Here is a 25,755-nt window from a genome sequence, read left to right on the forward strand (position 1 = left end):
GATAGAGTGCTTGCCTTTAGCTGAAGAGCTGAGGGACATCAGCCAGGTCCAGAGTTCAAGCCCCATGACCACCACCACCACCAACAACAAAAAACAAAGAAACAAAAAAAATCAACACTGAGGAGAAAGTTGAGACCTGGAGGTTCAGAGGAAGCCAGCACGTGCATTCCTGTGCCCAGAGAAAGCCAATACATTACTCTTTTTTCCTCATTTTTTTTGTAGGAAGTTTTTATTAGAACTTGAAAATTTCAGTCAGTGTTGTAAAGATGATGTACAGAGGGGTTACAGTTCCGTAGGTCAGGCAATGAGTACATTTCCTTTTGAACAGTGTCACCCTTTCCTCATTCTCTCCCAGTTTTTCTCCTGACTTCTCTCCCCTGCCCCCAAGTTGTATAGTTCATTTCCAATGTAGTGTCTAGTGGGTTTTACTGCTGAATTGGTTTGCCCTTTGTCCCTCCATTTCTGTGCTTCCCTTTCCCCTCCCCAAATCAGATACACTTATATATAAGACAAAGGGTCCAGAAAACCTCTTAAGGTAACTATATTGGGTTTCTGTTTGCCCACACCTGCAAATCTAATGAATGTGTCAACCAGTTCTCAACCCATTACTATTATCAGTACAAGTTAAGTTTAAAGTAGATATACTCTGGCATCTTTCTTTCTGAGCACTACTCTCAATTGTAATTATATAATGACTAGTGTGACTTTTGAAAACACCAGTCTATAGTCCATGAAGGCAGGAATGTGTATTTGTTCCATTGGTCACTCTAGCTCACTGTCTGCTTCATAGAAATCTTGCGAAATGTTTGTGGAATAAATGAACAGTTGCATAGCAATAATTATTGATGTGAGAATGTCATTTTTATTGTTTAATATAGAAGAATGGGTTTATTCTTTGAGTCATACTGAAGGGATTAGAGAAAATGGGATGATGCTTTGGTTCAGGCATCAGAACCAACTTGGTTGAGAAAGCAAAGTGTATATGGATATGGTGTGGGGATATGTGTGGCTATCGGAGGGGAGAGAAGGTGAGGGGAGGCGGGGAAAGGGATGTGACAAGGGCAAGATCTTTGCCCATTTTTGAGATTAAGTGGTGACTATAGAGGTGTTCAGTATACTAGTCATTCTGAATGATTCTTTGAAATCATTTTAGGCTTACAGGAAAATTACAAGTATAGTAGAATATTCAAGTACCTTTTATCTAGATTCATTAATTTTTAATATTTGCCATATTTGCTCTATCATTGTCATTTCCTTGGTATATGTATGTACACAGACATCAAAATGAGTCAATTTTTGATTTTTTACAATAGTTTGCATGGCCCCTTTTTCTTCATACTTCATAGCCCAATTCCTGAGAATAAGAATAGTCTATATATCCCATTGCAGTTACTAAATTTGGGAGAGCTAATTGATAACAATACATGAATCTGCAGTCTATATTCTAGCTTTGCCAGTTATGTCCTTTATAAAATGTTCAAGATGTGGTCTAAGATTACATGTAGCTTTTATTTCTCAGATCTCTTTCCTTTCTTTTTAATTTGGAACTGTTCTTTAGTCTTCTTTTATCCCTTACCTTTGAAGTCATTGATATTTTAGAAGAGTAAAGGTTATTTGTTTTATAGAATGCCTCTCCATTTGGATTTATTTGATGTTTTCTCTTGATTTTGTTTATGTGTTCCTGGACAGAATACTGCCTGGGTGCTGTTGGATGTTCCTGAGTGTATCACATGAAGAGGTTCACAGTGCTAATTTTCATTTCTGTGTTAAAGTACTGTCAGGTTTTCCACTTTATGACCTACTCTGAAACATTTAATCACATAAGCCAATTTTATTTATGAAGGAGGAAAAGTGGATTGACAGCATTATTTTTCCAGGTGGCATCATCATGTAATCGTGAAAGGCTGTTCTATACTAGGTGCTGTGCTCAATACCCCACCCATGGTAGTGATCACAGTCTCCTTATGAGGAATCGGCATGTAACTTGCCAAAGGCTGAGTGGAGCATCAAACCTGACTGGCAGACTGTGATTACTTTTTATTACAGTTCTCTAACTTCGTATGTTTTAGTTATTTCTCAATCTTACTCTTTTATGAGCAGTGCTGCCATGAATATCGCAGAACACACATTTTTATGACTCCTCAAAATCTCATCACAGAAGCTCCTGGACTTCCCGACTTCTTGAAATAGTACTGAGAAAGATAGTTCTTTTCTTTTTTTGTTCCTGTTGTAGGGCTTTAACTAGGTCAGAACATTGTCCCTTAGCTTTTTCATCGAAGGCTAGTGTTCTACCATTTGAGCCACATCTCTGTGTCCAGCTTTTTGCTGGATAATTGGCTTCCAACCTATGATTCTTAAATCTCAGCCTCTTAAGAAGCCAGGAATATAGGCCAGAGCCATTAGTGCCTGGCTATAAGATGTATTTCTTCTTATAGGTGGGAGATAAGTACTTGAAAACCACTGCTGTGAAGCAAGTCACATTTGAGGGTTTCCAAGTGTGAGTTTTTATATACCTCATCCATTATTAATATGCAAGACTATCTTTTCTGCTGAATTCAGATTATAAATTCCTCCAAGTGCAACTGTTTTTTTTTTGGTTTTTCACAAAACCGTGGCTCATTGACCCTACAGCTTTTTCCAAAAAGTTGTTTGTTAAGTACTATTTCTGAAGGTCTGTTCACCACCCACAAGTACATGATTTCCTTTAGCCACTGAATGACAAAAGAAAAATGAACACTTAATAAATGCTTTGGTAGGTGATAACCCACATTGTTGCCACTTAGTGTAAACAGCTTATGGACATTTAGTGGCACCACATCAAACAGACGGCCTCAGGAGGAGACACAGAAGACATCCTTGCTGTTCCTGAACGTTCTGTGTCCAGCCGGAGCCCACGTCCCCACACTGTTTCTGAGAAGTCCCCTGTGGTATGCATATGGTGATCCCACATGGCCAATGTTGGGTTTTCTTCACGTCAATCTCTCCATAGCGGTTCTCTGGGGAGCCTTTCAAAAGTCACTTTGAAAATCTTTTCCTTGAAACACAGATTTTTTTCTTCATAATGAGAACATATTAAAATTGCCAAGTTGTTGGTAGGAATGGCCAAATACTTTTAAATAAATTAGATTTTAAAATTATAACCCAAATCTACAAAATAGAATTAAAGCTTTGAGTTTTATTTATGTCTTTATGTATTTACATAAAATTGTCTCAAAAGGCAGAATGTTCAGAGATTTATTTTTAAAGTCTTCATATTTGTCTGCTTTTGTACTTAAAATAATGGACAAAGAAATGTGTATGTGTATTCAAGGTGTACAATTTGATTTGCTATATGTACCATCACCAAATTAACATGCTCAACACCATGCCTCCAACCTGGCCTTTTGCTGATTATTTTTTAGATGGAGTCTCAGACTTTTCTTCCTGGGCTGGCTTAGAAACACAGTCCTCTGGATCTCACCCTCTTGAGTAGCTAGTATTACAGGTGTGAGCCACTAATGCCTAACTGAGTTTGAGTCTTTTTAGGTTCCACATAATAAGAACATATAGTATTTGTTTTTCTGTGTTTGGCTTTTTTCACCTAGTGTAATCTCCCATAGGCTCATCTATTTGGTGTCTCAAATGATAGAATGTCCTTTTTGACTGAATTGCCTGGCCTTCTCCCCTTCTTTCCTCCCCCTTTTTCCTCCTCTGCCCTTTTTCCTTCCCTGCCCCGCTTCCCTCCCCTCCATCCAGCTTCCTAGTTATCATCTTAATTTGTCTATTGATAGCTTAGGTTATTTTCATATCTTGGCTCATGTGAAAAATAGTATGAGGATGAAAATCTCTTTAAGATGCTGGTAGCATTTCCTTTTTATGTATATTTCTTTAGATTGCTGGATCACCTGCTGTATCTATTTTCAGTTTTTTGTGGTACTTTATATTCTCACATAAGGGCCATTTCCATTTACGTTCTTAACCAGCAGTGAGCATGCATTTGCTTTTCTTTACAGCTTCACAACACTTGATAGCTCTGACCTTCTTCAGAGTAGTTGAGTCGTCATCCTAACATATATGGGTGATATCTCATAGTTTTGATTTGCATTTCTCTGATGATTAATGATTATCTTTTCAAATAACATTTGTTGTCTTATTTAGGAAAAATGTTCAGTCTCTTTGCTCATTTATTTCTTTTTATTTAAATTTTACATATTTGTGGAGTACAGTGTGACAGTTTGATACATGGATATGATTTGTAATGGTCAAATCAGGATAATCAGGTTTTTTAAATGCATTTTTCATTTTTTTGTATGGAGAAAACTTAATTTCACGTAGTTTTTTTTGAAGTATAAAGTTTTTGAACTATAGACGTTCTACTGTTTTATACAATACTAGTACTTATTCCACTCATCTAGCTGTATTTTGGTACCCCTATCCAACCTTCCAGTATCCCCCTCACTATCTCCCCTACCCTTCCTAGCATCTATGGGCCACTGTTCTATTTCTTTTCTTTTCTTTTTTTTTTGGTTGGTCGTGGGGCTTGAACTCTGGGCTTGAGTGCTGTCCCTGTGCTCTTCAGCTCAAGGCGAGCGCTCTACCAGTTGAGCCACAGTGCCACACTTCCGGTTTTCTAGTGGTTTTATTGGAGATAAGAGTATCACGGACTTTCCTGCCCGGGCTGGCTTTGAACCGTGATCCTCAGATCTCAGCCTCCTGAGTAACTAGGATTACAGGCGTGAGCCACTGGTGCCTGGCCACTGTTCTGTTTCTATGAAATCAACTGTTTTTGGCTTCTGCATATAAATGAAAACATGCCACATTTGTCTTTGTCTAGCATATTATACTCAGTGTCCTCCAGTTTCATCCATGTTATTGTGATTGAGAGGATTTCTTTATTTCTTTATTTTTTTTTGTCGTGGGGCCCAAACTCACTGCTAGGCGCTGTCCCTGAGTTTTTTGCTCAAAGCTAGTACTCTACCACTTTGAGCCACAGCATCACTTCTGATTTTCTTGTGGCTAATTGTAGATAATAGTCTTACAGGAACTTTCCTGAATAGCTAGGATTATAGTCATGAACCAACGAACCACCGGCACCTGGCTCATTCTTTTTTTTGGGGGGGGGGGGGACTGGTCGTGGGGCCTGAACTCTGGGCTTGGGCACTGTCCCTCAGCTCTTCAGCTCAAGGCTAGTGCTCTACCATTTGAGCCACAGCACCACTTCTGGCTTTTTTTTTTCTACTTATGTGGTGCTCAGGAATTGAACCCAGGGCCTCATGCATGCAGGGCAAGTGCTCTACCACTGAGCCACCTTTCCAGCCCTCATTCTTTTTTTTTTTTTTTTTTTATGACTGAGTAATGTTCTTTTATGTGTATATCCACATTTTTTTTGTCCATTAATCCACTGATGGATACTTTGGTTGATTCCATACGTTGGCTCTTATGACTAGTGATTCAAGGCACACCGGAGAGGTTATCTCCTTGATAAACTGTTTCCATTTCCTTTGGATATATAGTAGTGGGATAGCTGGATGATAGACTGGTTCTATCTTTAGTCTTTTGAGGAACTTCTGTGATTTCCATAATTGTACCAATTTACATTCCCATCAACACTGTGTAAAATTTTTCCTTTCTCCGCTCCTTGCCAGTATTAAAAACAATCATTTTAATTGAGGTGAGATGAAATCTCAGATGGCTTTGATTTGCATTTCTCTGGTGATTTGAACTCCGGGACTGGGTACTGTTCCTGAGCTTTTTGCTCAAGGCTAGTGCTCTACTATTTGACCATAGCTTTACTTCCAGCTTTTTGGTAGTTAATTGGAGGTAAGAGTCTCATGGATCTTCCTGCCCAGGCTCACTATGATACTTAAATCTCACTTTCCTGAGTAAATAGAATTACAGGCATGAGCCAACAGCTCTTGGTTATTTGTCCATTTTAAATTGCTTTGTTTGCTGGTGAGTTTTGTGAGTCCTTCATATGTTATGAACATTAATCCCTATTGAATGAACAGTATGCATACATTTCCTTTTATTCTCACTCTGTTGATTCTTTTATCTTTATTTATTTGTTGTTGGTCATGGGGGTTAAACTCTGGGGACCTGGGTGATTTCACTGAGTTCTTTAGCTCAAGACTAGTGCTTTACCACTTTGAACCACAGCTCTACTTCTTTTTTTTTTAAATTTTTTTTTATTATCTTTAAGTAGTTGTACAAAGAAGTTCCCATTCTACAATATATGAATACAAAGTGTCTGATAACATTGTTCACCCATCACTCCTAACCCACTTCTCCTTCTTTTAAAAATTGAGATTAGGTGATTAAATTTCACATATTTCACAGTATTGTGGAATAGTGATACTTAGAGTCACAAACACATTTTAACCTTCACAAGGTAAATTGTCATTATCATGGTCTATAAAGTTTGCGAATTCTGAGCTTTGACAATACAATTATTTCTTTCATATCAGGTGATATATTTCTTTCCTTTTGCTTAGTGTAAGCTGTTCCCTCTCTGCCTCTCATTACCACTTCTGGTTTTTAAGTGGTTAATTGGAGATAAGAGACTCATGGAGATTTTCTGTTTAGGCTTAAAACTGTGATCCTCAGATCTCAGCCTCCTGAGTAGCTAGGATTACAGGCAAGAGCCACCAGCATCCAGCTTTCTCTCTTTCTCTCTCTCTCTCTCTCTCTCTTTTTTAAAGATAATAGAATCATCGTCAGTATGTCAATATATGCATGCATCAATCTATTTATTTGTGTATGTTACTTTTAGTGTGTCATTCTAAAACTATATCCTATACCAATGCTTTGAAGTATTTCCCTATCATTTTTTCTAATAGTTTGATAGTTTCAGGTCTTGCCTATAGGTCTGATCCAGTTTGAGTTGTTATTTATATGTAGAGATGAGTTTGCTTTCATTTTGCCACATGCACACAGTTTCCCAGCATAATTTATTGAAGTTTCTTTTTTCCATCCTGTCCTTTTTTCCATGTATGTATTTGGCACATTTGTCAGAGATAAGTTGGCTGTAGATGAGTGGATGTATGCCCTGGCTCTCTGTTCTGGACCATTCATCTATGTGTTGGCTTTTGTGCCAGTGTCACATACTTTGATTACTATAGCTTTGTGATAGGCTTGAAGGTCATGTATTGTGTTTTCTCCAGTTTGGTTCTATTTGTTTAGGTTGCTTTGGCTAATGGGGGTCATTTGTAGTACCATATAATTTGAGGACTTATTTTCTATTTCTGTGAAAAAAGTGAATGGTATTTTGATGGGGAATGCATCGAATCTCTAAGTTGCTTGAGCAGTAGGAACATTTCAAGAAGATGACTTTTCCCAGTCTGAATGCATCATTAGGCGATTGTATCATGTGAACACTAGAGTGCATTTACACAAACTAAGACAGCTGTGACCTTACTAGGTGATGTAATCTTAGGGGACCACTGTTGTATATATAGTCTGTCACTGGATGAAATATGTGGTGTGCCTAGCTTTCTAAATGGATGAGTAATGGATACAGAAGACTAGATTTGAAAACAATAGAACTAGGCAAGATAAGACAGAACAGATTAGTGGATTCTTGGAACTGGAGCAGAGAGTGTTAACAAGTAGCAAAGGAGAGAACTTTTTGGTATGATGGAATTGTTTTGTATCTTGTTTGTGGTGATGGGTACACTAGAGTATACTGCTGTCAAAATTTATTGAAAGCAAGCCTCAAAATATATTCACTTTTTGGTGTTGATTTTTGCCTTAATAAAGTTGATTTTAAAAAGTCAATAGATTACAGTTAGGGGTGGTGGCTTACACCTGTAAGGAGGCTGAGATCTGATGATTGCAATTTGAAGGCAGCCTGAGTAGAAAAAGTCCATTAGACTCTGTTACCTTGCAAAAAGTCACAGAAAAGATGTGGCTCACGTGGTAGAGTACCAGCCTCGAGCAAGAAAGCAAAGGGAAGAACATGAGGCCTTGAGTTCAGGTCCTAGTACCAGTGCGCGCGCGTGCGCACACACACACACACACACACACACACACACTCTCACACACACATGCACTCTCACACACTCAGTATATCACAAAACATCATGTAACAAGTTACTAATAAAACACAAATCTTTATTATGTGACATCTTGTGAGTACTTTCATTATAATACAGACAAGGAGTTAAATACAGGCAAGAGGCGATGCTAAAAAAAGTCACATGTCAGAATGAGTACACTGTCTAGTTAACTCTAAAAATCATGGGCAGGAAGCCCTGAGCACTTTTTCTTTATTTTTGTTGCAGAATCTTGGTATGTATCCCATGCTGGCCTGGACATGATACTCCTTCTCTGGCCTTCTGAGTGCTGGGATTACAGGAGGTACCACCATACCTGTTCCCTGTAGCATATTTAAGGGAAGGAATGCCTTATTTTCTTCCTTAGTGTGGTTATTATAACCAGATTTTCTTAGAACTGGCTTCTTACATTAGGATTCTATTTTTTCAATAGTCCACTTTTTTTTTTTTTTTTTGCCAGTTATGTGTCTTGAACTCAGGGCCTGGCCACTGTCTCTGAGCTCTTTTGCTCAAGGATAGTCTTCTACCACTTTGAGCCACAGCTGCACTTCTGGTTTTCTGGTGGTTAATTGGAGATAAGATTTTCCAGCCCAGGCTTCAGCCTTCTGAATAGCTAGGATTATAGGTGTGAATCACCAGCACCCAGTTTGAGAAGCCCTCCCTTTTTTTTTTGACAGTCCTAGGGCTTGAACTCTAGGTCTGGACACTGTCCCTGAGCTTCTTTTTGTTTAAGGCTAGCATTCTAGCACTTGAGCCACAGTACCACTTCCGGCATTTTCTGTGTACTGAGGAATCAAACCTAGGGCTTCATACATACAAGGCAAGCACTCTACCACGAAGCCACATTCCCAGCCAAGCAACCCTTCTTAAACATGACATCCACTCCTGCACCTGCACGTGTGGTATGATTTGATTCTGGTTCCATAGGTCTGGGTGAGATCCAGGATTTTGTGACACCATTGTTGCTATCTGTGAGACACAGTTTGAGTGATGGGGACAAGGCTGTATTTAAAATACTCTGTCTTGAGGTTTCCCCCTCAGTTTTCTGGAAGTCAGAGCAAGCACTTACTATTATCAATACCCATTACATTAAACTTGGGTATAATTCTTTTTATCCTTTCTCTCCATTTTATCTATGTCATATTTTTCAGTTCTCCCTTCCCTGTTGGTCTCCTGGCTGGCCAGGGCTGAGATTGTGCCTCTGAAGTAAAGTGGCACACAAAAAATAAAATATCTAGGAATTAACTTAACCAAAGAAGTGAAGGACCTCTATGATGAAAACTTTAAAAACTTGAAAAAGGCAATCAAAACAGAACTTAGAAAGTGGCAAAAACTCCCATGCTCCTGGATTGGAAAGATCAACATCGTGAAAATGGCAATACTTCTCAAGGCTATCTACAAATTCAGTGCGATACCTATCAATATTCCAACCTCATTCTTCAAGGAAATAGAAGAGGCAATCCAAAAATTCATATGGAACAATAAAAGAACCCGAATAGCAAAAAAGATCCTCAACAGAAAGAACACTGCTGGAGGAATATCAATATCAAATTTCAAACTCTACTATAAAGCCATAGTAATCAAAACAGCTTGGTACTGGCACAAGAACAGACCTCAGGACCAATGGAATAGAATTGAAAACCCAGAAATGAACCTACAGACTTATAGCCATCTAATCTTTGATAAAGGAGCTAAAAAAATAGAATGGAAGAAAGACAACCTCTTCAGTAAATGGTGCTGGTAAAATTGGTTAACTACTTTTGTAGAAAACTAAAGCTAGATCCTTATATATCACCCTGCACCAGAATTAACTCCAAATGGATCAAAGACCTTGGAGTCAAAGTGGACACTCTGAAAACATTACAGGATGGACTAGGAGAAACCCTAGGTCTCCTTGGCCCAGGCCGAAATTTTCTTAATAGAGACCCAGAAACACAACAAATCAAAGAAAGGTTGGACAAATGGGATTGCATGAAATTGCAGAGCTTTTGCATGGCAAAGGACATAGCTAGCAAGATCAATAGAAAGCCCACAGATTGGGAGAAGATCTTCACTAGCCATACAATGGACAAGGGTCTCATATCGAAAATATACCTGGAACTCAAAAAATTAAATCCCCCAACAACAAATCCTCAAAGAAACAACTGCCCAATAAATAAGTGGGCTAGAAACTTAAAGAGAAACTTCTCTGAAGAGGAAAGAAGGATGGCCAATAGACACATGAAGAAATGCTCAACCTCTCTAGCCATAAAAGAAATGCAAATCAAAACAACATTGAGATACCACCTCACTCCAGTTAGAATGGCTAAAATGAAGAACTCTAATAACAACAGATGCTGGAGGGGATGTGGACAGAAGGGAACCTTACTACATTGTTGGTGGGCGTGTAAACTTGTTCAACCACTTTGGAAAGTAATATGGAGGTTCCTCAAAAGACTCCACATAGAGCTCCCCTATGATCCAGCAATCCCACTTTTGGGCATTTACCCAAATGATCACAAACAAGACCACACTAAAGCTACCAGCATGACTATGTTTATTGCAGCATTATTTACCATAGCTAAGATATGGAACCAACCCAGATGCCCCTCAGTAGATGAATGGATCAAGAAAATGGAATTCTATGCTTCTGTCAGAAAGAATGACATTGTCCCATTTGTTAGGAAATGGAAAGGCTTGGAAAAAATTATATTAAGTGAAGTAAGCCAGGCCCAAAGAAACATAGGTCCCATGGTTTCCCTTATTTGCAATATCTAGTATATGTCTGAGTCAAGCAGAAAAGGTCAAATAAGTTGATGCTAGGGAAATGAACCCTAAGATATGTATTCAAATGTTTTTTTTCTTTCATGCAATTATTTCTAACACATAAGATTATTTCTTTGTTGCTTTGTATGTCCCTCCCCCACAGTATTACCCCTGCTTTCAGTGTATTTGATGTCAGTATAATTTGTGTAGGGGAAGGGGAAAAACAAATCGTTTAAATAGGGATACAGGTGGACCCATTGCAACAATGAGATGTACAAGTCGTTATGTCGACTTACAACTTTGGTGGGGGGGGGGATTGAATGGGAGGGAGGATGGGAAGGGGAAACAAAGGAGGAGGCTACAATGCTTGATAAGAAATGTATTCATACAACCCCTGCTTTCACTATATATGACGTTGGTATATGTGGAGGGGAAGGGAAAAAACAAATTGTTAAAACAGGGATACAGGAGAAGCCATTGCAACAATGAGATGTACAAGTCATTATGTCGAAAAACAAACTTTACAACTTTGGTGGGGGGGAGACGGTGGTGGGGGGAGGGAGGATATGAAGGGATGGGAAGGGGAAACAAAGGAGGAGGCTACAATGCTTGATAAGAAATGTGCTCATTATCTTACCCATGTAATTGTAACCCCTCTGTACAGTATTTTCACAATAAAAATATATTTAAAAAAGAGAAAAAAAAGAAATGTACTCATTATCTTGCCCATGTAATTGTAACCCCTCTGTACAGTATTTTCACAATAAAAAGTGGCACACAATACTCATGACTGACAGAGGATGAACTCGAATTGAAAATAATCTTTTGAGTCTTAAGGGGATTCAAAGAAGTAAGGTCTTACTTATTCAATGTTGGCATAAAGTAATATGTGAAAAAAACCGTGCTCAATTAAGTAAAAAATATAAAGCTGTAATTAGCTAATAGCTTTCAGGCTGGAATTAAATTAACAGTGCCAAATTAACAGTGATCTTTCCCCTTTTAAATGACAAATTGATATATTTCTAGCAATCAGTTTTTTTAAAATTAGTCTTAGGGCTTGAACTCTGTGCTTCAGCACTGTCCCTAAGCTCTTTTTGCTCAGTGCAAGTGCTCTATCACTTTGAGCCACAGTACTATTTCTGGTCTTCTGGTGGTTAATTGGAGATAAGAGTCTCTTGGCTTTGAACTTTGATCCTCCCATCTCAGCCTCCTGAGTAGCTAGGATTACAGGCATGAACCACCAACACCTGGTTTAGAAATAAGTTTGGTCTGAGTTTTCTGCAATCTTTGATATATTTCCAGAGTATGCTACCATTCAGGTGTAGGTGAAGGTACACTGGAATTAGATGAATGCTTGGCAGTTAGCAGGTTGCAATTCCATTTTGACTTGGACTTTTCCTGCTGAGTATATTTAAATTTGGCTGTGGCTCATTAAAAGTCATATTGAAGGACATGTACTACCTGAACATGGTGAGATTATGTGAAACATAGGATCCTTGTAGATATATTCAAGTCAGAGTCTTCTCCAAGTGTTTTCCATATTGGGTGAACTTAAAATCTCAGCCAGTTACCTTCTTTCCTGACACAAAAGATCATGGCTGCCTGTAAACACATTTTAAATTCATGTTGTAATATGCTAACTTGTGGTTATGAAGTAACTAAGCTGTGCATTTTGAGAAATAATAAGTGCTTGTTCACATACGTTATTGTTTCTCTGGAGTTCTGACATGTTTGTTTCATCACGGTATAAACTTCACTGTTCCCATTAAGATGAAATTTTATTCTCAATGTTTAGGGCAGTGAAATTGTAATATTTGAATTAAGAACCATTACTGAGAAAATATGGGCATATCATCTATTATTTTAAAAACAAAAAGGTGGCACATGTAATCCACTGTGATCATGGAATCTTTCATTATAATACAATTACCAATGGACACGTCTGGTTTTACTCTGGGATAGCAGCTTGGAAGGGCTATTTAGATGAGTGAAAAAAGTAGTAACAGTGAAGAGCATAATTAATACAGGGTTGCTGCTGAACAAATTTCCATTGTGGGTGGCATCTGTGCTATGCTAGACAATGGCAACTCCAGCCATTGCTCTCAGAATTGATTTTCTGGCTGTCACCCATGTTGACTTCTGCTTGTTCAGTGAGGTGGGTGTGGGAGGAATAATGAGAACCATTATAGTCCTCAAAGATCCATTTTTCTCTAGTGCTGAGGAAGATCCTGCAGGTCCGACAGGGATAGTAGCTAAACATAGTAGCTAGGGACCTTGAGTTGATCATCGAAACTGTCATTACTACAAGAGGTGGAACTTCTCTTAATAGACATGACTGTACATGGATGTCGGAGTCCTAGGGGTAATTGTTTGTGGAAAAGAGAAGCCACAGAACGATATGCCTTCACCCATGAGCCCCTGGCAATTGCTGGCAATCCATCTTGGACTGAGTGGAGCCCTTAGGATGTCAAATTATGTGGGAGTGGAACTGAGGATGTTAATGTTCATTGAATCTGATAGGCTAGGTCTTTATGAGTGGATTACTTTCTGAGAAGTCCTACTTTATATATCTTGAACCTTTCATGGTTAAACTGTCTTGATGACAGACCATGGTGGGAAGGTGTCTTTGAAAATACTCTGCCAGGTTTGGCATGGGATTTTAAAATGTAAACAATAGTGCCATCTGATGGTGTGTCACCACTATTGGATGCAGGAACAAATGGAATATCCTTTTAGGAAATCATTATCTCGAAGCCTTACTCTCCAACTTGGCTTTCCGGTCTTGTGGTTTTTACCCGTCTCTTCATGGCAAGCCAAGATATCCAACTCTTGTCATATTTGGTGTGGGTGACCTTAGTAGAGTTCTCTAGTTTTGTCCAGCCAGAGTCCTGTCTTTCCTGAAAATGGGAACTTAATCTACTCTGTCCTCCTCCGCCTGGGCTTTGAAGACCAGGCATCTTTATTTTCACAAAGCAAGGACATGACATTTAAATACAAAACATTGATTTATTATTGTCCCATGAAAACACTGTGTTTGAAAACATCAAAACCTTTTCACTACCATTTAAAAACCCTATCCTGAAACAACAGTCCTGCATTAATCAACGGGGTGTATGAATGAGGCCCTGAACAACTTGGACTCTTTAAATATTTATAATTGGAACCAAGATGTGGCAAGCCTCCTGTGGATTGCTAATGCCCACATCATTCCCCATGATCCTTGGGGAGTTTCTAGCTCAAGAACACATAAATGAGAATGGACATTTTACTGAAGATTTCATGAGAAAATAGGGAAAATAATTTGCATCATAGACCACACAGTAGGCAGCTAATAAAACTTTCATCCCTGTTCTGTCTTTTGCCATCTATGCCTTTCTCACTCCAAACAGCCTTGAAGACTCCTTTGTTGTTCAGGGTTCATAACTGGTGTCTATAATTTTTGGGCTTTACTGGGCTAAACCAAACCCAGAGTGATCATCCATGCCTCTTGGATGTCTCCTCTCCCAAAGCTTCTGATTTAGCTGGGTGTGATGGTATGTACCAATGGTCTCAGTACTTAGGGGGGCTGAGGCAGAGCTGTGAATTCTTGGCCAGCCTGTGGTAGATAGTGAGACCCTGTCTCAAAGAGAAAATACAACCTTCTGAGTTGTTCACCCAATTAAAACCTTAGTGTAGCTGGGTATTTGTGGCTCACACCTGTAATCCTAGATACTCAAGAAGCTGAGATCTGAGTACTGTGGTTCAAAGCCAGCCCAGGCAGGAAAGCCTGTGAAAAAGAGCTCAGGGCTCTTTTCACTCAGGCCCAGAGTTTAAGCCCTAGGACTGGCAAAAACAAATGAAAAACCTTATTGAGTGTGTCTGGATCATTTTTGTTATATGCCCTGTGTACTTCTAAAATGGGCTTGAACACCCTTATTTTCTGCTGGGCCTTGTGCTGTCCCTTAGCTTTGTTACTCAAGGTTGGTGTCCTATCATTTGAGTCACAGTTCCACTTCTGGCTTTTTGTTGGCTAACAGAAGATAAAGAGTGTTATATACATTTTTGCGTGGGCTGGCTTCAAATTGGGATCCTCATAACTCAGCCTCCTGAGTAGCTAGGATTACTAGTGTGAGCCATCTCTGCCCATGGAATTTATAAAAAGGGCGCTTTTATGCAGACATAAAAGTAAGCATGAGTAGTTAATTACATGAGGAGTTACATGATGTCTTAATACCAGACATCATTAAGTTTGTTACTGACCATCCTGCTGCCTTCTAATCTTTCTTTCAAGAGATTTCTTCTGTGGTCCAAGAGAAAAATGGTTTTGAGTTCCCCTCAACTTTAGCCTCTAAGCAACCTCATGCTCCAGCTAAGGCCCAACAGCAACTATTTTTAACTCCTAGAAACTACCTGTTAGTCCCCCTCTGTCTAGGAATTTCTTTGCAGTTTCTGTTGCACTTGAAAGGTGTTAATGAAAGACAAGGATGTAATGTGTCATGGCTTCGGGCTATTTGCATGGAAATGGCAGCTACTGCATTTGCACAGTTCCCTGAGGAATGACACCTGGGGAGAATTCCAGTGTCGGGTTAGGGCAGTGTGGCCAGCTGTTGATAGTATATAGTGAACATTGCACTTTGGGTGCTCCTATCCCTGGATGAGGGCTGGATACACTGTGTGATATGGGCAGATGATGAGAACTTAAAAAAGCAAAAAGAAACAAACTATAAAAACCGAGCACATTGGGCGTTTTCAATGGCGTTCTGCCACATATAGCTTGTGTGAATTACTCCACAACCACAAGGTAGTCATGTTTTTGGCTTCCTTGCTCACTGTTGTATCCTTAAGGCTTCGAATAGGGCCTGGCACATAGTAAATGCTCAATTATTGTGAAGTAAATGAATAAATAGATAGGTGGATGATTTCTTTTCCCCAGTATTTGCTGTTCCTCACATTTGGGGACTACAAACCTCTCTCAAGACTTCTGTGACTTGAAAATGTCTCATTTAAGACCTAAGTTTCTGGGCTACTCAGCAATTCCATTTGCTTTTGATGGACAACTGCCATTGGTACCATCAATTCCTGAATGCCTCTAGCTAGCCCTGAACATGGGTAGAACAGGGGTCTACCTGCAGAAGGCTTAGGCAGAGAGATGAGCATTATTGTGTCTTAAGTGGTCAGCCTGCCCAGGACCAGTGAGAAAGGCTCTGTTAACCACTGTCTTTAAACAATTGCGTTTTTGTATGCTTAGTCCCCAGGCCTCAGCCCTTGCTGGGAGAGAATTGGGGAGGGTAGTAATTTTGACTGTTTTCACCATCTTGACTCTTTTTTTCTTTTTCTTTTTTTAACTTTTGGGGGGCTTGAACTCAGGGTCAGGCCGCTGTCCCTGAGCTCTTTTGCTCAAGGCTAGCTCTACCACTTTGGACCAAAGCTTTTCTTCTTGTTTTTTTAGTAGTAATTGGAGAAAAGAGTCTCACGGTGACTTTTCTGCCTGGGCTGGCTTTGAACCGCAGTCCTCAGGTCTCAGCCTCCTGAGTAGCTAGGATTATAGGTGTGAGCCACCGGCACCCAGTTCTACTCATTTCTTCAAAAGTTTTGCTTCACCTTTACCTGAGTGGTAATGGCTATGCTCCATGCTTTGAATTTTCCCTTAACATTTTATATTCGTATTATACCACATTAATTGTCACAAAGTCTTTAATAGTCTCAAAGTTAGCATTGTTGTTATGGGATTGTCAGTAACATGATTTATCTCTTTTTTGGTGGTGTTGTTGGGCATGGGGCTTAAACTTTGGACCTAGGCACTGTCCTTGAGCTCTTCTGTTCAAGGCTAATGCTCTACAATGTAGAACCCCAGTGCCACTTCTGGTTTTCTGGTGGTTAATTGGAGATAAGCATTTCACAGACTTGGGCTGTGAAACTTGGGCTGACTTTGAACTGCTATCTTCCAGATCTCAGCCTCCTGATTAGCTAGAATTATAGGCATGAGCCACCAGCACCTGGCTGATTTGTCTTTTTAATTTTTATTATTTTTAGTTGTTCAAAGGGGTTAGCATTTAACATGTGAGCTTATAAGTACAATGCATCTTGATCAGTGTCACCCCTTTTATCATTGGCCCTCATTTTTCCTCCCAGTTTTCCTAGTTTGATAGCATATGCATTGAATATTATGAATAGCAGCTCATGATTTGTTATTGGTGCTTGTTTGAATGCAAATGAATAGGCTAGGCTAGGGCCCTCTTTGGTGGAATTATGAATTTGAGAAACAACCCATTGCCAATTATCAGTAGAAGATGAATTAAAATGCATGTGAAGACCATATTTAAGCAGAAATTGTTTGATGTAAGTTTGTTGATAGAGAAATACAAGGAGAGAAGGGAATACCAGGCGGGAAAGAGGGAAGGAAGGAGGGAGGAGAGAGAGAGACAGAGTATGTGTGTGTGTGTTAGGCGACCAGAGATGCTTTGTTTCTTGCCTTTGCTATGTCTTGGTTCCTTCCTGCTTTCCCATGAGGCATTTCTTTATCCTTCTCACAGCATCTTTACCCTTTCCTTGAGCCAATGTAAGATAGTATTACTATGTTTGGCTTGAGAATTGCACATAGTCCTCTAAGAGTGACACTTGTCCCTTCTCCACTGCCGCCATCCCTCTGCTTCCACAGGGTCTCAGAGCAGCTGATCTGACAACCTCTTCCCTGTGGCTGTTGCCTGCTGCTATGAAAGTCTCCAGGAAAATAAAATCCAGAGCAAATGCTCATCATTATGTGGAATATGCTTGTCTTTCCCAGAAGGGGCCATGATAACATCATCCATCTGTAAGGAAGCTGAATTTTCACCCTCTCACAAAAATTGAGAAACCTGATTAAATCCTTTATGGTCCTGAGTTCTGTGCTTTAGAAATGGATCTTGACAGTAAGGAGGTTAGAGGGAGGAAGTCTTAGCCAATTTCCTATAATAACACTTGATGGGGCCCTCTTGCTTGGCTTTCTACTGACTTAAGCTGCTTTGAGGACCATAGCATCACCTACCACTGTGGAAGCTCAGATAATCAAGTGAGAACAGGCAAATAAAAAGCTGGGAGGCTGTACTCAATTCATTCATACTAAATATAATTGGAGCCACAATCAAGCTACATTAAATACATGCCTCAATGGCACTCCTACAGATATTTATTGAAAATCTTCCATGTTCAGACTCTGTGCTAGATGCTGGCAACATAGAAGTGAATGAGACCAGATGTGTTTCTGCACTTGGAGTAGAGCTCATGGGGGATGTGAACACTAAGATGTATTTGTAGGCATTAGGAGTGTTACCATGGGGATGAGTATAAGAACATACCAAGGAAGGTCTCTCCAAGAAACAGTTGGAACCAGAAATCAATATCATTTGATAGAGTCTGGCTGTGAGACAGCATTCAAATGTTTGCCTAACATCAACTGTCTACTTATCACCACTTCCCTTAAGTGTTAGAGTACAACATTGACTTCCAGTCATGTAATTTTTGCATTGGAAATAAAGCGAAGATGAATATACACTTGAATTTCTTTTCATAGAACCAAATTGTCTTCCAGTGACATTAGCACTTAGCACTCCAGGTTTAGGAAGTGAGAAGGAAAAAGAAAGATCATAATTAGGAAACAAGGACATGCAACTAAGTTGATCTTCTCTAGGAGGCTATGTAAAAAGTAAAATGAATAGGACATCGTTGTGGGTGGGGTGAGGAACTAGGGGTAGAGTTATGTGTGGCCTTGAGCGGGAAGCTTTTCTGTGATCATCTGTTTCCTCAACAATGATGTAATGAAGTTTTGTCTTCCAGCCTCAACAGTCTGTATATTCTGAATATATTTCATCAATCCCATGACATGTGCCCCCTGCTTCTACTACCCCTTTAAGGTCTTTCAGGGGTAGCAGGAAGGAGGGAAAGTGAAATGAACCCCTGTTCATTCACACATAGTTCTTGAAGCCTGCTGTGTGCCAGGCGCTGTGCTAGGCATTGGGGCAGAACAGGAAAAAGAAACAGTCTCATCCATCTATTTCAGCCAAAGAACTTGAGTGAAAGGAGGGTTTGGAGGTCTAAACAAGGCAAGACATTAGCATCACTTCATGATCCAGTTGGCATTTACTTTTATGATTTAGGTTAGCCATGCACCCTCTAGCAGCAAGACAGGTCCCTATGGGAAATGAGCACTCACGCTGGGGATATTTATACTGCACAAACTTAGGACTGTGCACCCTGTCCTGGAGAATGACAAAGATGGGTCATTAGAGCAAGGGTTTGGGGGTAGTACAAGAATACGTGTGCCTGACTAGAGGTAGGAAGAGGGATCTTTTCAGAGGTGAAGAAGGGCTCTTCATCTTGGTCCTGAGAATTTAGGCCCAATGTCTGCCTCTAAAGGTACCCAACAGGTTGTAGTGCTGTTTCTATAAGTGGAGGATCAACATGGGGAGGAGGTCAAAACAAATGATTTATTGTCCTAGAGCAGCAGATCTGGACATAAGCCCAGCGCTACTGAAAGAATCCTTTTCACGGTGCGTGGGCAACTCTCTTAGCTTCCTAAGTCATCAGAGAAGCAACTGGAATGACTTTTAAACTGGACCTTGTCAAGTGATGCAAAAGTCCTATGATTTACAACCCCCCAAAAGTTTATCTTGCTCTGGGAAGAAAGAAGACCTTGGAACCAAAGCTTCATATTTAGAAGCCAATGAAAACATCTTAAAATAATGCCCCCTCCTCCCTCCTGCTCCATAATGAGAAATAGATTTAGCAAGATGTGTGTGTGTGGGGGGGGGGGGGGGGGCGGAGACTGAGGGCAGGACGATTGCAATCACCAGTGATTGAGCTTCAAGGTCCAAGGACTTTGTTGTGGGTATTGGAACCCTAATGATTTATAATTAACTCCAACAAGAAAAACCAAATGCCATGCACTTTCCTAACAGAGCTACAAAAATAACCACATTCACAGTGTTTGCAAAATTGGAAACAAATGTCCCAAGAACATAAGAACTCTATGCTGTCTTACCCAGGCTTTGGAGAAAGAAAAATACTGGCACTCCATCACAACCACAAACGATGAGCCAATATCGTTTGTCATGGGAAATTCATCTAGGCAAAACCGGATTGCACCATTAGCCCTCAATGACTCCGAGAAATACCCATACAAAAATGCCTCAAATTAAAAGCAGCCAAGGGCCGAGCTTAGCATTCTCTTTCTAGCTGCTATTTTTTTTTTAAACCTAGTTTTTATACATGGAAAGGCTGGGAGAGGGAAAAATAAATGTCTAATTGAACTGTTATATCTGAAACAGCCTGCACCCATGTGTTTTTTTAAAAAGTGGATACAGAGAAGGGTAACGACCATGAAAATAGAATGATGGACTCAACAGAAGGGCATGATCACATCGGTTGAAAGGCCATCTTGGAGGCTAGTGGTTTTGCCACTGGATTAATAATCTTAGTTTACTTAAAAATATGACTTCCACCCTATGAATAACCTTAGTTGGTCTGATATGGGACATGAAAAGTTTGGTTATGAACTTTACCCAGGGAAAATTACCTGTGAGACCTTTCTGATGCCGTTGAAGCTCAAAGTCACGCAGCACAGGATAGAGTTACTATTCAGAAACAATAATGAACCAAGTCCAGACATTCCAGCCAACACTTCACAGGCATTGGCTTTAATTTTCACAACCCTCTGAAGCAGACTTTGAGTCCCTAATTTTAATGAACAAAGAAGCAGAGCTGGGGCAAAGATGCACTATTACTTAATTCCTGAGCCCGTGTTCTAAACCAGCTCTCGGGATGGGGGTTTTCTGCATTTTCCCCCTGAAATGGAATATTTTACAGTCTGTGGTTCATCACCTCCAAAGGGCTACGGAAAAAATTCAGGTGACTTTGCTATTATCCCTTTCCTCTCTCAGATCTCATGATTCTACCCATGACTCCATGAATTAAGCATTGGCCTCCCCTCAGGGGATTCAAGACAGTAATATTAGCTGAGTGAGAGGGAATATAGATGAAGGAACTTTCAAACCAACTAACCTACAGGTAGCAGCAATAAAATGTGAACTTGAAAAGTGTGTGGGAATCAACTATGTGAACCTTGTCAGTCTATGAAAACTTGGCACACTAAATATGTAAATTTCCTACATATTTTTAATGCTCATCCACTTCTAACAGACCTGGATCTTGCCTCTTGGGAAAATGCTGGCTTAAGTCTTTCTGTGAAAATCACCTCTGGGACTAAGAATTTCTACTCTTTCTACCCAAAATACCAGATTAATTGAAGAAATTCTCCTTGTTTTTTACTTGAGAGAAATTAATTCTTCCTATGGGAGACATTTTTAATGTCCTACAACTATCTGAACTTCAGGAACTTGAGTCTTGCCTTGTAGCTGCCTTCTGCCCCTAAGGAATATAACCTATCTGAGCCATTAAGTTGTGAATACCAATAATAAGACATTTTTATGAGACTCAGGATATGAAGCCAAAGCCTATTAGACTGCCGTGTATATGTGTATTTGCTCACATTTAAAAACTAGTTAAACATTTCAAACCTCTTTAAATTTATACAGTGTTATTTATTACAACGCTCCTGAACTTTCTGGAGGCAGCAAACTTCCCATGATCTTTATCAACTTATTCTTCTTTATCTTCCTACATGGCTACTTGCTTTCCTTCCTTCCTTTCTTTCCTTCCTTCCTCCCTCCCTTCCTTCTTTCCTTTTGGCTTGTACTTGAAATAAAATGTCAAGTAGATCTGAAAAAAAAATCCAGTGGTCGAATCTGCAAATGGGAATATAATTTGAAGACAATGCCAAAGTTAAACAGCCAGGACTTATTTATGTTTTGCATATTTTAAATCTTAAGCATATGTAGAGTAGTTGGGAGGGATCTTGTGTGTAGAGCAGAGCTTAATTCCAGCAGCTTTTGGTAGTTGTGAGTTCTACTTTCCAGTGGTCACAATAGAAACCATAACAACACATACCCGTGTGCATGTATACATGCCAGTTCTGAAGATTGAACTCAGGGCCTAGGCACTGTCCCTGAGCTCAAGGGTAGTTCTCTAGTAGGCTCCCAGGTCCCAATTTCTGGACAGAAGAAAATGAGGGCCATTATCCTGGGCAATTCCCAGGGCAGAGATGCTAGGATTTCCTCAGTACCTTCGAGCCAATTCATCCTTGCAAAAGGCTGACCAATGGTATAGATCAAAGCATTCATTTAGAGTCAGGATTTGTTTCTGTTTCTGCTCCCAGTCCCTTTTCTGGTGGACAATTCATGTTCAGAGAAAGGAGCCCTCACAATTCTTCAGAACTTGTGTGGTCCAATTACCATCCTTTGTTGAAAGTTGTGCATCCTGCTGGCAACTGCTAGGAAGTTCCAGCTATCACTCATGTGGCTCCAGGCCTTTCGGAACATAAACTTTTCTGTGGGCATGTCCTTTTCCACTTCCCTTGTTGCCTTTGCAAAACGAGGAGAGGAGAATGAATAGATAGGGCTTAGCCTTTGAGCATTAGGATATTTCTTAGAAGTGTTCTCTATCCTAAAAACAAACACAACTCTTTCTTCTGTTGTCTCAGTCCGATATTTCCATCACTAAAGATTCATCACCACTCTTGACTCTAAAGAGCATTTTATTTTTCCTCAAATATGAAGAAATCACAATTAATTGAATAACCATTTTCCTATGAGTTAGAAGCATCTCTTTGATTCTGACATCCATCTTCCTCACATTTTAACACTTAAGAAATGCTCAGTTGGAGTTCAATGTATGTGCTTGCTGTGATGTTGCATTATATTTTGGAAAGTTGTTTTGAAATTGATGATTCAAAATGGATGGCATCTTAGAATCAGGAAATAGCGTACTTAACGGGCAAAACCACAAGATCAGAGTATTAATGTTGAGAGAGGAAAGTAGGGGCTGATGGTTGAAACTGGAAAGGGACTGTGCTAGAGAAAATTTTGTTTACTTATTCTTATTTGCAATTATGGTTTTGACCTCTATTCTGCTGTCTTAAATTAGGCATTTACCCCCCTTATCTGGAGCCTGGGAACCTGAATCTGCTTAACCATTATTGTCAAAATATGTTTATTGTCCCCTTGAAAAAACGTATAGAAAGGTAGATGCGTAGTTTTTACACAGGCATAGCTTTAGGAACTGAGAGGTTTTTGTGACCTTATTAGGATAGCGGGGAGGTTAGAGACCTGTATTCAGTTTATTTTTTGGTAATCCACTGTGATATAGTTCACATGCTGTATGTTAGGGCTGGATCTGAAGCACTTCTTCCATAAGCCAATATCTGGAAGCTTGGTCCCCAATGGAAGCATTTGAGAGATGGAGCTTTGGGGAAGTATTTGAATCCTGGGGGCTCTGGCTTCGTGCATGGATCTGCCCACTGATGGATTCATGATTTGATGGCGCTTTTGGGAGGTGATGGAAACTTGCAGTGGTAGAGCCTGGTTGGGGAAAGTGTTCTGTCCCAATGTAGCCCAGAAACAATAGAACTAGGCAACCACAGACTAGAGTCTTTGAAAGTAAGAGCCCAAAGATGTTCTTCTTTTAAATTGTTCCTTTCAAGTAAGTCACAGTAACAGAAAGCTACCACATTGCATAATTCACTGATTTAAAGTATACAGTTCAGTGGATTTTGATATATTCATAGTGTTTAGGCACCTATTACCACAGACAATTCTAGATCATCTCCCCCCCACCCCCACCCCCGCAAAGCAACTTCGTAGTCTTCAGCAGTCACTCTCTTATCCCTCCTATTTTCTCCAATGCTAGACACTATGCCAGTTGAATATGAACACACACAATATAGCATGGGGGTATTCTAGGAGTTAGAAGTTTCAACAAAGACTCCCAATTTGGGAATTCTTTTGAGCCAGATTTCCTTCAGCTATAAAGTTTGTATCGTGATATATCACAGTCAAGGCAGCGTTTGTGAGGTAAAATATATGAAAGCACCAGTGTAGGATACATCACAGTAGATTTAGAATGCTGCTTTCTTCATCCATGTATCTCTTTCTAATGTGGAGCCCTAAGTTGAATTGCTTGAAAGATAAATTATGTGAAGACTGTTCTTAGTAGGTGCTAACCTTTCTAGAAACCCCCTTTAGAAATGATTAAAACCCAGAACTATTGCTAATAACACCTCAACTCTAGCCTATATGATAATTCATTGTAGAAAGGCTGATCTTATTTTTCTGCCAGTTCTGGGGCTTGTACTCAGAGCCTGGGTATTGTCTTTAAGCATTTTTGCTCAAGGTTAATGCTGTCCCCCTTGAGCCACAGCTCCACTTCAGCCTTTTGGTGGTGAATTGGAGAAAAGAGTGCCCATAGACTTTCCTGTCTATGCTGGCTTCAAACCACAGTGCTTCGATTACAGTCACTCGAGTAGCTAGGATTACAGGCATAAGCCATTGGTGCCCAGCTGATCTAGATTTTTATAAAAAAAGAAAATAAAAAGATGTGTTATCTATTTATAAGATGATTTCTTTATTGCTTTGTACACCCCTCCCCTATGGTATAACCCCTGTTTTCACTGTCTTTGATGTTGGTATAATTTGTGAAGGAGAAGGGAAAAAACAAATTGTTTAAATAGGGATACAGTGGACCCATTGCAGCAATGAGATGTACAAGATGTTATGTTGAAAAGCGAACTTTATAACTTTCGGGGGGGGGGGGGGATGGGAAGGGATGGGAAGGGGAAACAAAGGAGGAGGCAACAAGGTGATGTGCTCATTACCTTGTCCATGTAATTGTAACCCCTCTGTATGGGATTTTCATAATTAAAAAAAAAGATGTGTTATCTACTTTATGGGAAGTCAGACTATACTTTCCATTTACACCAGCTGGGTTGCTTTTCTTCTATGTCCTTGCCAACATTTGTTGCTGTTTATTTTCTTGATAATTGCCATTCTGAGGCGAGATGGAATCTTAGTCTAGTTTTTGTTTGCATTTCTTTTATGGTTAAGGGTATTGAACTTTTTCTCAACTAACTTTTAGCCATATTTTCAGTTTGTTTGCTCATCTATTAATTGGTTTATGTATCCTTTTAGTGTTTGTTTTTTGAGCTCTTGTATATATTCTGGGTATTAGTCCTGTTTAATAGCTGGCAAAGATCTCTCTTACATTCTGTGGGTTGTCTCTTGATCCTTGCAATTGTTTTGATGTTCAGGGGCTTTTGATTTGATATATTTTATGGGCAGTTGGGGTCCTGGTCAGGAATAATTACCTGTGTATGTTTTAGTGTTTATCCTATGTTTTCCTGTAGTAGTTTCGAAGTTTTAAGTCTTTTTTTTTTTGTCAGCCATAGGACTTGAACTCTGGGCCTGGGTGCTGTCCCACAGCTCTTCAGCTCAAGGCTAACGCTGTACCACTTCAGCCACAGCACCACTTCCGGTTTTCTGGTGGTTTATTGGAAAAAGAATCTCATAGGCTTTCTTGCTCTGGCTGGCTTTGAACCATGATGCTCAGATCTCGGCCTACTGAGTAGCTAGGATTACAGGTGTGACCCACTGGTGCCGGCTCGAAGTTTAAGTCTTAAATTGAGATGGTTGATCCATTTAGAGTTGGCTTTTGTACAGTGTATGGATCTAGTTTCAGACTCCTTACATATACATGACCAATTTTCCCAGTACCATTTGTTGATGGTAATGTCTTTTTCTCTAAGGTATATTTTTGGCTCCTTTGTTGAAAATTAGATGACTATAGCTATGTGGTTTTATTTATGGGTCTTGTTTTCTTTTTTTGTATGTTTTTTATTGTAAAAATACTGTACAGAGGGGTTACAGTTACATGAGCAAGGTAATGAGTACATTTCCTATCTAGCATGGTTACCTCCTCCTTTGTTTTTCCCCTACCATCCCTTCCCTCCCACCTCCACAACAACCCTCCCCCCCTTGCTTAAGTAGGGATACAGGTTGACTCATTGTAACAATGAGATATACAAGACACTATGCTGGGTCTTGTTTTCTGTTCTATTGGTATTCAGGGCCGTTTTTAT

This window comes from Dipodomys spectabilis, unplaced genomic scaffold (genome assembly GCF_019054845.1).
Source record: "Dipodomys spectabilis isolate Male_0828 unplaced genomic scaffold, ASM1905484v1 ptg000258l, whole genome shotgun sequence".
NCBI lineage: Eukaryota > Metazoa > Chordata > Mammalia > Rodentia > Heteromyidae > Dipodomys > Dipodomys spectabilis.